Consider the following 12,780-nt stretch of genomic DNA (forward strand, 5'->3'; position numbering starts at 1 on the left):
TTCCATGGATGTGTGTAACCCACAGATCAGGAGATCCCTCTTGTGAGCCCATGCCACTGAGGCCTTGGGTCCGAAGCATAGAACTGTGCAGATTCTCAGCAGCCACTTGGCTGGAGACTGCCTAAGACTATGGAGTTCCCCAGGAAAAGGGGCAGCCATCTTCACTGTGGCTGCCTGCTGCCTAGGACACCTGAACTCCCCGAGGAAGAGGAGGCCACCATCACTGTGGCTGCCTGCTGCCTAGGACAGCTGAACTCCCCGAGGAAGAGGAGGCCACCGTCACTGTGGCTGCCTGCTACCTAAGACTGAGCTCCCAGGGGGAGGGGCAGCTGCCATCACTGCAGCTCCAGTCTGTGGTTTTCCCCTGTCAATACTGGGGATGAAACAGTTAAAAGAAATTAAAGAATATCTAAGCAAAAACTCAGTTGTAAGTAAGAAAACCCAATTCTCCCAGAGGAAGAGAAAGAGCCAAAGTCCTTTAAAAAATAACTGCCTGTTTTTCTCTGGCTGGTGAGCCTTATCTCTCCCTTTCCGAGGCATTATGAAGACTCTGTTTCTCTAGCTGTGCAGCTGCAAGGTCACTAAACAGATAATCTCAAGTTGTAAAACATGTTTTTCCTTGAAAAGTAAGAAATGATGTAATGCATGTCTCAACTGAATAACTGTCTTTGTTTCTTGCTTCTGTAATATGCTTCCCCCTGCACAGATCTCCCCCTGCCCCACAAAATGCTTAAAAGGTAACCAGACTCTATGTTCGGGGCTCAGTCTTTTTGTATGTTAATCTGACTGGGCCGGTGTACCGAAATAATAAGTATCCTCCTCAACCCCTCGGTCTCTCTGATTCCTAAATTATCCCACTGCAGGGAGACTGGATGGTTTGGACCCAGGAGGAATTCTCCACAGCACGGCACAGTGGCTGTGGCAGATGGTGGCCAGACTTCTTCCTTAGGCCAGATCCTGACCTATCCCTCCTTACTGGATGGGGCCTCCCTGCAGGAACTTCAGCAACTCCAGCTAGGGGTTTAGGGACAGAGCTCTGATCTCCCTGGGACTGAGCCCCTGGGGAGAGTGGTGTCCATGGTCTCTGGATCAGCAGACCTAGTCTTTCTCCCTGCTGGTGCTGGGGAATCTGGGCAGTCCAGACAAGTGGGACTCCCCCCAGCACAGCACACCCCCTCCGCCAAGGGGCAGCCAGAGTGCTTTGTTAAGTGGGTACCAGATCCCATGCCTACTGACTGGGTGAGAACCCCCTCCAACAGGGGTTGCCAGACACCTTATACAGGAGTATTTCTGCTGGCCTCAGGCAGGTGCCTCTCTGGGACAAAGATCCCAGAGGAAGGAGCAGGCAGTCATCTTTGCTGTTCTGCAGCCTCCACTGGTGACAGTCCAGGTGTGGGAGGGACCCAGGCGAATAGTGTCTGGAGTGGACCCCCACCAAACTGCAGCAGCCCTACAGAGAGAGGCCTCATGGTTAAAAGAAAAACAGAAAGCAACAACAACAGCATCAACAAAAGTCCCATGTATACTCCATCCGAAGTTCAGCAGCCTCAAAGATTGAAGCTAGACAAACTCACAAGATGAGAAAGAATCAATGAAAAAAATGCCAAAAACTCAAAAAGCCAGAGTGCCTCTTCTCCCCCACTTGATTGCAACACCTCTCCAGCAAGGGCACAGAACTGGGCAGAGGATGAGGTGGATGAATTGACAGAAGTAAGCTTCAGAAGGTGGGTAATAGTGAACTTCACTGAGCTAAAGGAGCATGTTCTAACCCAATGCAAAGTCGCCAAGAATCATGATAAAACACTACAGGAGCTGTTAACCAGAATAACCAGTTTAGAGAGGAATATAAATGACCTGATGGAGCTGAAAAACACAACATGAGAACTTCACAATGCAACACAAGTGTGAATAACTGAATAGATCAAGCAGAGGAAAGAATTTTAGGGCTTGAAGACTATCTTGCTGAAATAAGACAGGCAGACAAGATTAGAGAAAAAGAAGGAAAAGAAACAAACAAAGCCTCTGAGAACTATGAGATTACGTAAAAAGACTGAACCTGTGACTGAATCTATACCTAAAATGGGGATAATGTAAACAAGTTGGAAAACATACTTCAGGATATCATCCAGGAGAACTTCTCCAACCTAACAAGACAGGCCAACATTCAAATTCAGGGAATCCAGAGAACCCCAGTAAGACACATAATCATCAGATTCTCCAAGGTTGAAATCAAGGGAAAAATGTTAAGGGCAACCAGAGACAAAGGCCAGGTAACCCACAAGGAAAGCCCATTAGACTAATAGCAGACCAGTAGCTAGACTAATAAAGAAGATAAAAGAGAATAATCAAATAGATGCAACAAAAAATGGTAAAGGGGATATTACCACTGACCCCACAGATATACAAACAACCATCAGAGAATATTATAAACACCTCCATGCAAATAAACTAGAAAATCTAGAAGAAATGATTGAATTCCGAGAACATATACACTCTCCCATGACTGAGCCAGGAAGAAGTTGAATCCCTGAATAGACTTATAATGAGTTCTGAAATTGAGGCAGTAATAAATAACCTACCAACCAAAAAAAGCCCAGGACCAGATGGATTTGCAGCAGAATTCTACCAGAGGTATGAAGAAAAGCTGGCACCATTTCTTCTGAAACTATTCCAAACAATTGAAAAGGAGGCACTGCTCTCTAACTCACTTTATGAGGCCAGCATCATCCTGATACTGAAACCTGGTAGAGATACAGCCAAAAATGAAAATTTCAGGGCGATATCTCTGATGAGCACTGATGCAAAAGTCCTCAATAAAATACTTTCAAAACAAATCCAGCAGCACATCAAAAAGCTTATCTACCACGATTAAGTCAGCTTCATCCCTGGGATACAAGGCTGGTCCAACATATGCAAATCAATTTAATTCATCGCCTAAACAGAACTAATGACCAAAACCACATGATTATCTCAATAGACACAGAAAAGGCCTTTGATAAAATCCAACATCCCTTCATGTTAAAAACTCTCAATAAACTAGGTATTGATGGAACATGCCTCAAAATAATAAGAGCCATTTATGACAAACCCACAGCCAATATCATATTGAATGGGCAAAAGCTGGAAGCATTCCCCTTGAAAACTGGCACAAAACAAGGATGCCCTCTCTCACCACTTCTATTCAACATAGTGTTGGTAATTCTGGCCAGGGCAATCAGGCAAGAGAAGGAAATAAAAGTTATTCACACAGGGAGAGAGGAAGTCAAATTATCTTGTTTGCAGATGACATGATCCTGTGTCTCGAAAACTTCATTATCTCAGCCCAAAACCTCCTTAAGCTGATAAGCAACTTCAGCAAAGTCTCAAGATACAAAATCAATGTGCAAAAATCACAAGCATTCCTGTACAGCAGCAATAGATGAGCAGAGCCAAATCATGCATGGACTACCATTCACAATTGCTACAAAGAGAATAAAATACCCAGGAATACAGCTAGCAAGGGAAGTGAAGGACCTCTTCAAGGAGAACTACAAACCACTCCTCAAGGAAATCAGAGAGGACACAAACAAATGGAAAAACATTCCATGCTCATGGATAAGAAGAATCAATATTGTAAAAATGGCCATACTACCCAAAGTAATTTATAAATTCAATGTTATTCCCATTAAACTACCATTGATATTATTCACAGAATTAGAAAAAACTACTGTAAAATTCATATGGAATCAGAAAAGAGCCCCATAGCCAAGGCAATCCTAAGCAAAAAGAACAAAGCTGGAAGCATCACACTACCTGACTCCAAATGATACTAGAAGGCTGCAGTAACCAAAACAGCATGGTACTGGTACAAAAGCAGACACATAGACCAATGGAACAGAATAGAGATCTCACATCTGCAACCGTCTGATCTTTGACAAACCTGACAAAAACAAGCAATGGGGAAAGGATTCCGTATTTAATAAATGGTGCTTGGAGAACTGGCTAGCCATATGTGGAAAATTGAAACTGGACCCCTTCCTTACACCTTATACAAAAATTTACTCAAGATAGATTAAACACTTAAATGTAAAACCCAAAATTATAAAAAATGTAGGAGAAAATTTAGGCAATAACATTCAGGATATGGGCACTGGCAAAGATTTCATGATGAAAATGTAAAAGCAATTACAATAAAAGCAAAAATTGACAAATGGGATGCAATTAAACTAAAGAGCTTCTGCATGGCAGAAGAAACTATCATCAGATTGAACAGACAACCTACAGAATGGGAGAAAATTTTTGCAATCTATCCGCCTGACAAAGGTCTAATATCCAGAGTCTATGAGAAACTTAAACAAATTTACAAGAGAAATACAAACAACCTCATTAAAAATTGGGCAAAGGACATAAGTAGATACTTCTCAAAAGAAGACATTTACATGCCCAAGAAACATATGAAATAAAGCTCAACATCACTGATCATTAGAGAAATGCAAACCCAAACCACAATGAGATAGCATCTCATGCCAGTCAGAATGGCAATTATTAAAAAGTCAAGAAACAACAGATGCTGGCAAGGCTGTGGAGAAATGGGGACACTTTTATACTGTTGGTGGGAATGTAAATTAGCTCAACCATTGTGGAACACAGTGTGGTGATTCCTCGAAGACCTAGAACCAGAAATACCATTTGACCCTGCAATCCCATTACTCGGCATATACGCAAAGGGATATAAATCATTCTATTATAAAGATTCATGCTTACGTATGTTCGTTGAAGCACTATTCACAATAGCAAAGACATGGAGTCAACACAAATGCCTATCAATAGACTGGATAAAGAAAATGTGGTACATATACAACGTGGAATACTATGCAAGTATAAAAAGGAATGAGATTATGTCCTTTTTAGGGACATGGATGGAGCTGGAAGCCATTATCCTCAGCAAACTAACACAGGAACAGAAAACCAAATACCGCATGTTCTCACTTATAAGTGGGAGCTGAACAATGAGAACACATGGACACATGGAGGTGAACAACACGCACTGGAGCCTGTCAGGGGACGTGGGGGGAGTGAGAGCATCAGGGTAAATAGCTGACGCATGTGGGGCTTAATACCTAGGTGATGGGTTGATAGGTGCAGCAAACCAGCATGGCACACGTTTACCTGTGTAACAGACCTGCACATCCTGCTCATGTATCCCAGAACGTAAAATAAATTTAAGTTAAATTTTAAAAATGTATATAACTTTTTTTTACATGAGTTCTTCACATTTTCAAAGGTTATTATTGTATGATTTTTGGTCTTGTGAATGAAATGATTTTTTAATTATTTACAGTTGGCTTATAGTGTTAAAGTTACTTAATTTGGTATATTTATTTTTTGTATCAAGTTACCTTGAAATTCTTTATTAGTTCAGTTTTCCTCTTAATTAGCTTGGAATTTCTATGTAGAAAATCACGTTTTTGCAAATAGTGTTTTTACCTACAAGGCTTTAATAGTTAAACGTTCTTGCATAATTTCCTGCTATATTATCATGAACATACAGAAAACTGTTAATAATATTTATGTCCTTAATTTTAAACAATTAGAGAAACCATGGCTTAGAGGAAATAAAAGCCCATATTAACAGTAGCTAGTCGGTGAAAGTATGCATATTAACCTATAATGAATCCCTGCAGTCCCTACTGAAACAGATTTAGGTCATCTTTTTAGTTGATGTGAAGTGACCGTAGGGTCATTCATGTACAACTAAGAATACATCATCCTCTTTTCAGTATTTACCAAGGGCTTTTTGATAAAATTTTAGTTGTTTAAATACATTTCTGGAAATTGTATAATAATGATTAAGTCTCTGTTTACAACTGGTCTCTTTCCTAAACCAGAGAGTAGGTAAGAAGGAATAATTTGTAATATTTTAAATGTGTCATTAAGCCTAAACTTCTCATCTTACTGTTAATTAGGCTTCTAATATAGCTTTCATGAGGAAATCCTGACCAGCCAATACTGCATCATGACTGGTTTCATTCATGAATTACGGGCATAAAGTAATTTCTTCAGTGACAGGTACTTGATTTATGGGTAGATAGTGAGAGAGATAACTGAAGAGTTAGTACACTCACTGGAGATGAATGAAACAAAACACATGGTCTAGAAAGGCATGGACACTGATGAGCTTCATTGTTATGTGAATTTCGAATTGAATACAAATTTGGCTAGAATTCAATAAGAGTAATAAGCATATTTTAGATGAGGAATAGAAATGGAGGAGACATTGAGAGATGGTTAGGGCCACACTTGGGAATAGAAATTCCATAGAACAAAGCTGGGGAGTCCATCGTACTCGTCCCTAAGCCTGGGGATTAGCTTTGTTATACACAATTATTTATTGTTTATGCATATTAGGATACAAGGCCCAGGACAGTAAATCAATGCCTTCTTTTCTGTTTTTTACCTCTCAGTTTCAGAAGTCTAGTTGTTTCAGTGTTGAAATAGATCTAGTTCACAGGCCCCCAGGGAAACTACCTAATTCATATTAGAAAAGATTCTTGGTCGTTCTAATTTGGATTGCTAAGGATCAAATTAGAGCAATATTTTTTTCAAAATCAGTGCCATGACCTTTTAGTAGTCACATGACTCCTGTGAAACATATATGTGTATCTATGTGTGTACTGTGCTGTGATTTAAAATATATTTTTACTGTGGAACATAGTAAAAAATTTGAAAAATAATGCTGCCCTCAGATGTGTCAGAAACCCCAATACTGACCAGGAAAAATCTAATTCCTGCCAGGGTCATGTTAGAGCAGTGATTTAGGAGGAAGAGTGGGGGTAGGGTGTCAGTGTACAGTAGTCTCCCTCCAGCATGGAGGTATATTTTATCAGTGATGTTGTTTAAAATTATTGATGAGAGGCGATCATCATAATAACCACACCAACTTTGTTCTAAAATTCTTTACGGGTAATGTATTCGCTTATTTCCTACCTCCAGAGTAGACTGCTTCTGTTAACACCGGACTCCAGCTTTGGTTTGTCATTGCTTTGTTTCCAGAGTCTTTAGGATTTTTAATGTACTTAAAGAGACAAAACTAGAGTAATACATAAGACAATAGCAAATAACACAAATCCACATATAATTAAGGGCTAAATTGTATGTCATGGATTATAAGTGATGGAAATCCATCACTTACAGAGGAGAGGCTAAGAGTTATGGAATAGTGTGCTACTGTTACTAAACTGTTGTCGTTGTTGATGATGATGTAATATTTATTAAGTGATTTCTTTTTTTTTTTTTTTGAGACGGATTCTCACCCTGTCACCCAGGCTAGGATGTAGTGGCGCGATCTCAGCTCACTGCAACCTCCACCTCCTAGGTTCAAGCAATTCTCTGCCTCAGCCTCCCGAGTAGCTGGGATTACAAGTGCCCACCACCACACCCGTCTAATTTTTCTACTTTTAGTAGAGACAGGGTTTCACCATCTTGGCCAGGATGGTCTTGAACTCCTGACCTTTTGATCCACCTGGCTCGGGCTCCCAAAGTGCTGGGATTATAGGCGTGAGCCACCGCGCCTGGCTTATTAAGTGATTTCTTACCTAGTATTCCAAGAAATCTATCACTTATAGCGGAAAGGCTAAGAGTTATGGAATAATATGCTACTACTACTAAACTGTTGTCATTGTTGATAATGATGTAATATTTATTAAGTGATTTATTAGTGTTCCAAGTCATCCACATTCATTATTTCATTTGCTACTCACAACTATTCTAAAAGATAAATGCTATTTTCATCTTTCTTTTGCAGACGAAGAAATGGAGGCACAGAAATTTTTTTGTCTTTTTAACCAAAGTCAAAAAGTTCATAGCGGAACAAAGATTTGAGTCCAAGCAGTCTATACACAGGAACTGCACTTTAAACTGCTGTCCTAATCTCACAGAGATTTCGTTAAGGAAGTGGTAATTAGATTGAGCTTTTTCAAAGTGTCATATTTAAGTGAGAGAAAAGAATATAGAGAATACTCCAGTGGGAAGGAGGCTGTGGTAATAGAAGATAAATTACAAAGTTAGAATGAGAATTACATGTTTTAAAAATGACAAAGCTTAGTTAGACTTAAGGTTCATAACGTGACCTATTATGAGAAATGAAGTTGGGATAGATTTAATTCTTAGAAAATTTTGAAGTTCATTGAATATATTGTTGATGAGGTAGAAAACAGAGAGCCATTAAAAGATTTTTAAAAATAGTCATATGATGAAAATGCTTTTTATGGGCAAGTATAGTCTTTAGTGAGCATGAATGTGTGTTGGAAGGAGAAATAAACAAATAATAGAGTTCAGCTAGAAATCTATTGGAAAACAGAAACCCCCAAAACTAGGAGGAGACCGAAGAATGCTGTGTAAGTCAGTTCCTGCAGTTTCACTGTACTGCTTAAAACTGATAAATTGTTTCAGGTACTATTACACACATTTATCAGCAAGGACACCATTTCACACTTTACCTTCGAGTAATAATAGAGTATGTATACCTTTTAATATGGTTATAATGAAGTAATTAAGTTATATATTGATAATTCAAATGTGATCTTTTTCTCTTATGTGTAAAATATATGTTTTGCTTAAAAATAAAGTTTTCTAAAAGAAACAATTAAGATCTGACAACAAATTATTGACTTGAACATTGATGTGTTCCAAGACATACTTTTTGAGTTAAAATGTACATATATTATGTTTTTCTCAGTTCCAGAATTTAATGAGCAAATGGAAGTGATCCATAGAAACGAATAGATTTTATAGTGAGTTTCTCCAATTTTTATTGTCTTAGTTTTTTGAGACAAATCATATCAATTCTTCTAATAAAGGCCACCCAATTTGGTCTCCCTTTCCTCAGGCCTATGACTCATTCATTCTAACTCATGGGACTCTCTGTCTCCGTTGAAGGTGACGTCTTCTTTCCAAGATTGCGTCTTCTGGATGCTCATCTTTTGGATCTGATTGCTCGTACTTGGAAAGATGTGATTCTGCACTAAATTCTCTTATGTTCTTTCTTCAGTGGAAAAATAGTACATTGATTGCATCACAAGCACAAGGCAAAACTTAAGGCCAACCTTTAGGTTATTAATAGGTATAAATTAAATTATTTGCTGATGACTCATTTATTAAACATCTAATTAATTTATTTTAAAGTCCAAAATTATAGGGAAGGGCACAGAATCCTTTTAGAAAGCCTATTGTAAATGTTGGGGTTTTAAAAAAATTTCTTTGATTTTGAAGAAGCATGGTCAATTTGACAATATCTTAACTCTCCCCTTGACATCCTGGTGTAATGTCATTTTACTGTTGACTTTTCCTTATTGATGTATTGCATCAAACATGCATTATCTTTTGACTGATAATAAATCATTCAACAGTGCAGCAATAGAAACCAGTGTGGGCTAGGCATGGTGGCTCATGTCTGTAATCCCAGAACTTTGGGAGGCCGAGGCCAGCGGATCACTTGAGGTCAGGAGTTCGTGACCAGCCTGGCCAATAAGGTGAAACCCCGTCTCTACTAAAGAAACAAAAATTAGCCCGGCATGGTGGTGCCCACCTGTAATCCCAACTACTGGAAAGACTGAGGCAGGAGAATCGCTTGAACCTTGGAGGTGGAGGTTGCAGTAAGGCAAGACCATGCCACTGTACTCCAGCCTGGGCGACAGAGAGTGAGAATCTGTCTTGAAAAAAACAAAAAAACAAAAAAACAAAAAAACAGTGTGGTGTTGGCCCACATGTGGCAATATGTGTCTAACTAAGGGTGCTGAATGCTAATGAAATAAAATTCATGTATAGTAATTTCACTTTTATAGTATAAATTACTAATGCCTGTCAACCCTCAGAATTTGTTTTATGAAGGCTTGTAAAGCCGTATGAAAATCACCCTTTTTAAAATCTTCACATGCTACATGAAATAGGACCTAATAGTTCAATGTTTTAATCATTTATCACATTTTTGCTTGTTTTTAATATACTATATTCTTTCAGAATATAGTGTATTTTAAATTTATCATGAAATTGAACAGAAGGTTCAAGGAACTCCCATGTACCTTCCTCACCCCTCCCACACATAAACTGTTACCCTGCTTTTTGTAGATAAATAATATTTTACATATTTACAGGATACATATGAGTGCTTTCTACATGCATAGAATGTGTAGTGATTACATCAGGGTATTTGAGAATATTCAAGACCTTGAGGAGTATTTATCATTTGTATTTGTTGGTAACATTTCAAGTCTTCTAGCTACCTTGAAATATGCAATATATTGTTGACAACTATAGTTACCCTAGTCTACTATCAAATATTAGAATTCATTTCTTCTATCTAATTATAAGTTTGTACCCGTTCACCAACCTCTCCTCATTGGCCCATCCTACACTCACTCCGTTCCCAGCCATGGGTATCTATCACTTTATTCTCTATCTGCATGGGAACATGTGGAATTTGTCTTTCTCTGCCTGGCTTATTTAATTTAACACAGTGACCTTCAGTTCCATCCATGTTGCTACAAATGATATGACTATTTTTTTATGACCTAACAGTATTCCATTGTTTATATATGCCACATTTTCTTTATCCATTTGTCTGCTTATGAACACGTAGCTTCACTCCATACCTTTACCATTGTGAATAGTGCTGCAATAAACATGCAAGTGCAGGTGTCCTTTTGATATACTGATTTATTTTCTTCTGCATAGATACCCAGTAGTGGGATTATTGGGTTGTGTGGCAGTTCTACTTTTAGTTTTTTGAGAAATCTTCATACTGTATTCCATAGCGGTTATGCTAACTTACATCGCCACTCACAGTATATAAGAGTTCCATTTTCTCCGTATCGTCTCTAGCATCTGTTATTTATTTATTTTTAAATAACAGCCATTCTAACTGGGGTAAGATGACATCTCGTTGTGATTTTGATTTGCATTTCCCTGATGCTTAGCAATGTTGAGGATTTTTTTAAATACCTGTTGGCATGATCTCGGCTCACTGCAACCTCTGCCTTCTGGTTTCAAGCGATTCTCCTGCCTCAGCCTCCCGAGTAGCTGGGATTATAGGTGCCCGCCATCACACCCGGCTAATTTTTGTATTTTTAGTAGTGATGGAGTTTCACCATGTTGGCCAGGCTGGTCTTGAACTCCTGACCTCATCATCCACCCGCCTTGGCCTTCCAAAGTACTGGGATTACAGGTGTGAGCCACCACACCCAGCCTATATATTTTCTTTTGAGAATTACCTGTTCATATCCTTTGCTCACTTTTTTTTTTTGGTTACTGTTTTTGTTTTTCTTAGAGACAGGATCTCACTCTGTCACCCAGGCTGGAGTGCACAATCAAAGCTCACTGTAACCTCAAACTCCTGGGCTCAGGCAACCCCACTGCTTCAGACCCCCAACTAGCTAGGACTACAGGCATATGCTACCACACCCAGCTAATTTTTATTGTATTTTACTTTTTGTAGAGATGGGGTATCACTATGCTGCCCAGGCTGGTCTTGAACTCCTGCCTTTGCCCACTTTTTAATGTGCTTATTTGCTGTTGTTCAGTTGCTGGAGTTCCACGTGAATTCTGTATGTTAGTGTCTTGTCAGATGAATATTTTGCACATATTTTGTCCTATTTAACAGGTTGCCTCCTGACTATGGTTTCCTTTGCAGTACAGAGGCTTTTTAATATATTCCCATTTGTCTATTTTTGTTGTAGTTCTCAATGCTTTTAAGGTCTTAGCCATAAAGTTTTTTCCAGATCAATGTCACAAAATGTTTTCTCAATGTTTTCTTTTGGTAGTTTTGTAGTTTTGGGTTTTATGTTTAAGTCTTTAATCCATTATGAGTTAATTTTTGTACATGGTGAAGGATGGGGTCCAGTTTTATTCTTTTGCGTATGGATATCTAATTTGTCCAGCACCATTTATTGAAGAGGGAGCCCTTTCACCCATGTATATCCTTGGCACCATTTTTGAAAATCAGTTGGCTCTAAATATGTGGATTTATTTCTGTGTGCTCTATTCTGTTCCATTGGCCTAAGTGTCTGTTTTCACACCAACATTATGCTATTTTGGTTAATACAGCCTTGTAATATGTTTTGATATCAGGTAGTGTCATTTCTCCAGCTTTGCTCTTTTTGTTCAGGATTGCTTTGTCTATTCAGGCTCTTATTTGTTCCATAAAATTTTAGGATTCTTTTTTCTATTTCTGTGAAAAATGATGTCAGTATTTTGATGGAAATCATATTGAATCTGTAGATTGCTTTCGGCAGTATGATCATTTTAAAGATACTAATTTTTCCAGTCCATGAGAATAGAATGTCTTTTGGTTTGTTTGTGTCCTCTTTGATTTCTCTCATGAGTATTTTGTAGTTTTTCTTACAGAGATCTTTCCATTCCGTGGTTAAATTTATTTCTGTGTATTATATTTTCTTGTAGTTATTGTAAATTGGATTGTGTTCTTCATTTCTTTTTAGGCTATTTCATTATTGGTGTATAGAAACACTTCTGATTTTGGTATGTTGACTTTGTATCCTGCAACTTCATTGAATTTGCATGTCAGATCTAAGAGTTTTTTGGTAAAGACTTTTGGTTTTTCTACATATAAGCTCACGTCATCTGCAGTGAGAGACAATTTGACTTCCTCTTTTCCAATTTGATTGTCCTTTCTTTCTTTTTTCTGATTGCTCTGGCTAGGACTTCCATTACTGTGCTGAATAGGAGCAGTAAAACCGGACCCCCTTGTCTTATTCGAGTTCTCAGAGGAAAGACTTTCAACTTTTTTTC

Source organism: Nomascus leucogenys, chromosome 9 (assembly GCF_006542625.1).
Source record: "Nomascus leucogenys isolate Asia chromosome 9, Asia_NLE_v1, whole genome shotgun sequence".
In the NCBI taxonomy this organism is placed as follows: Eukaryota; Metazoa; Chordata; class Mammalia; order Primates; family Hylobatidae; genus Nomascus; species Nomascus leucogenys.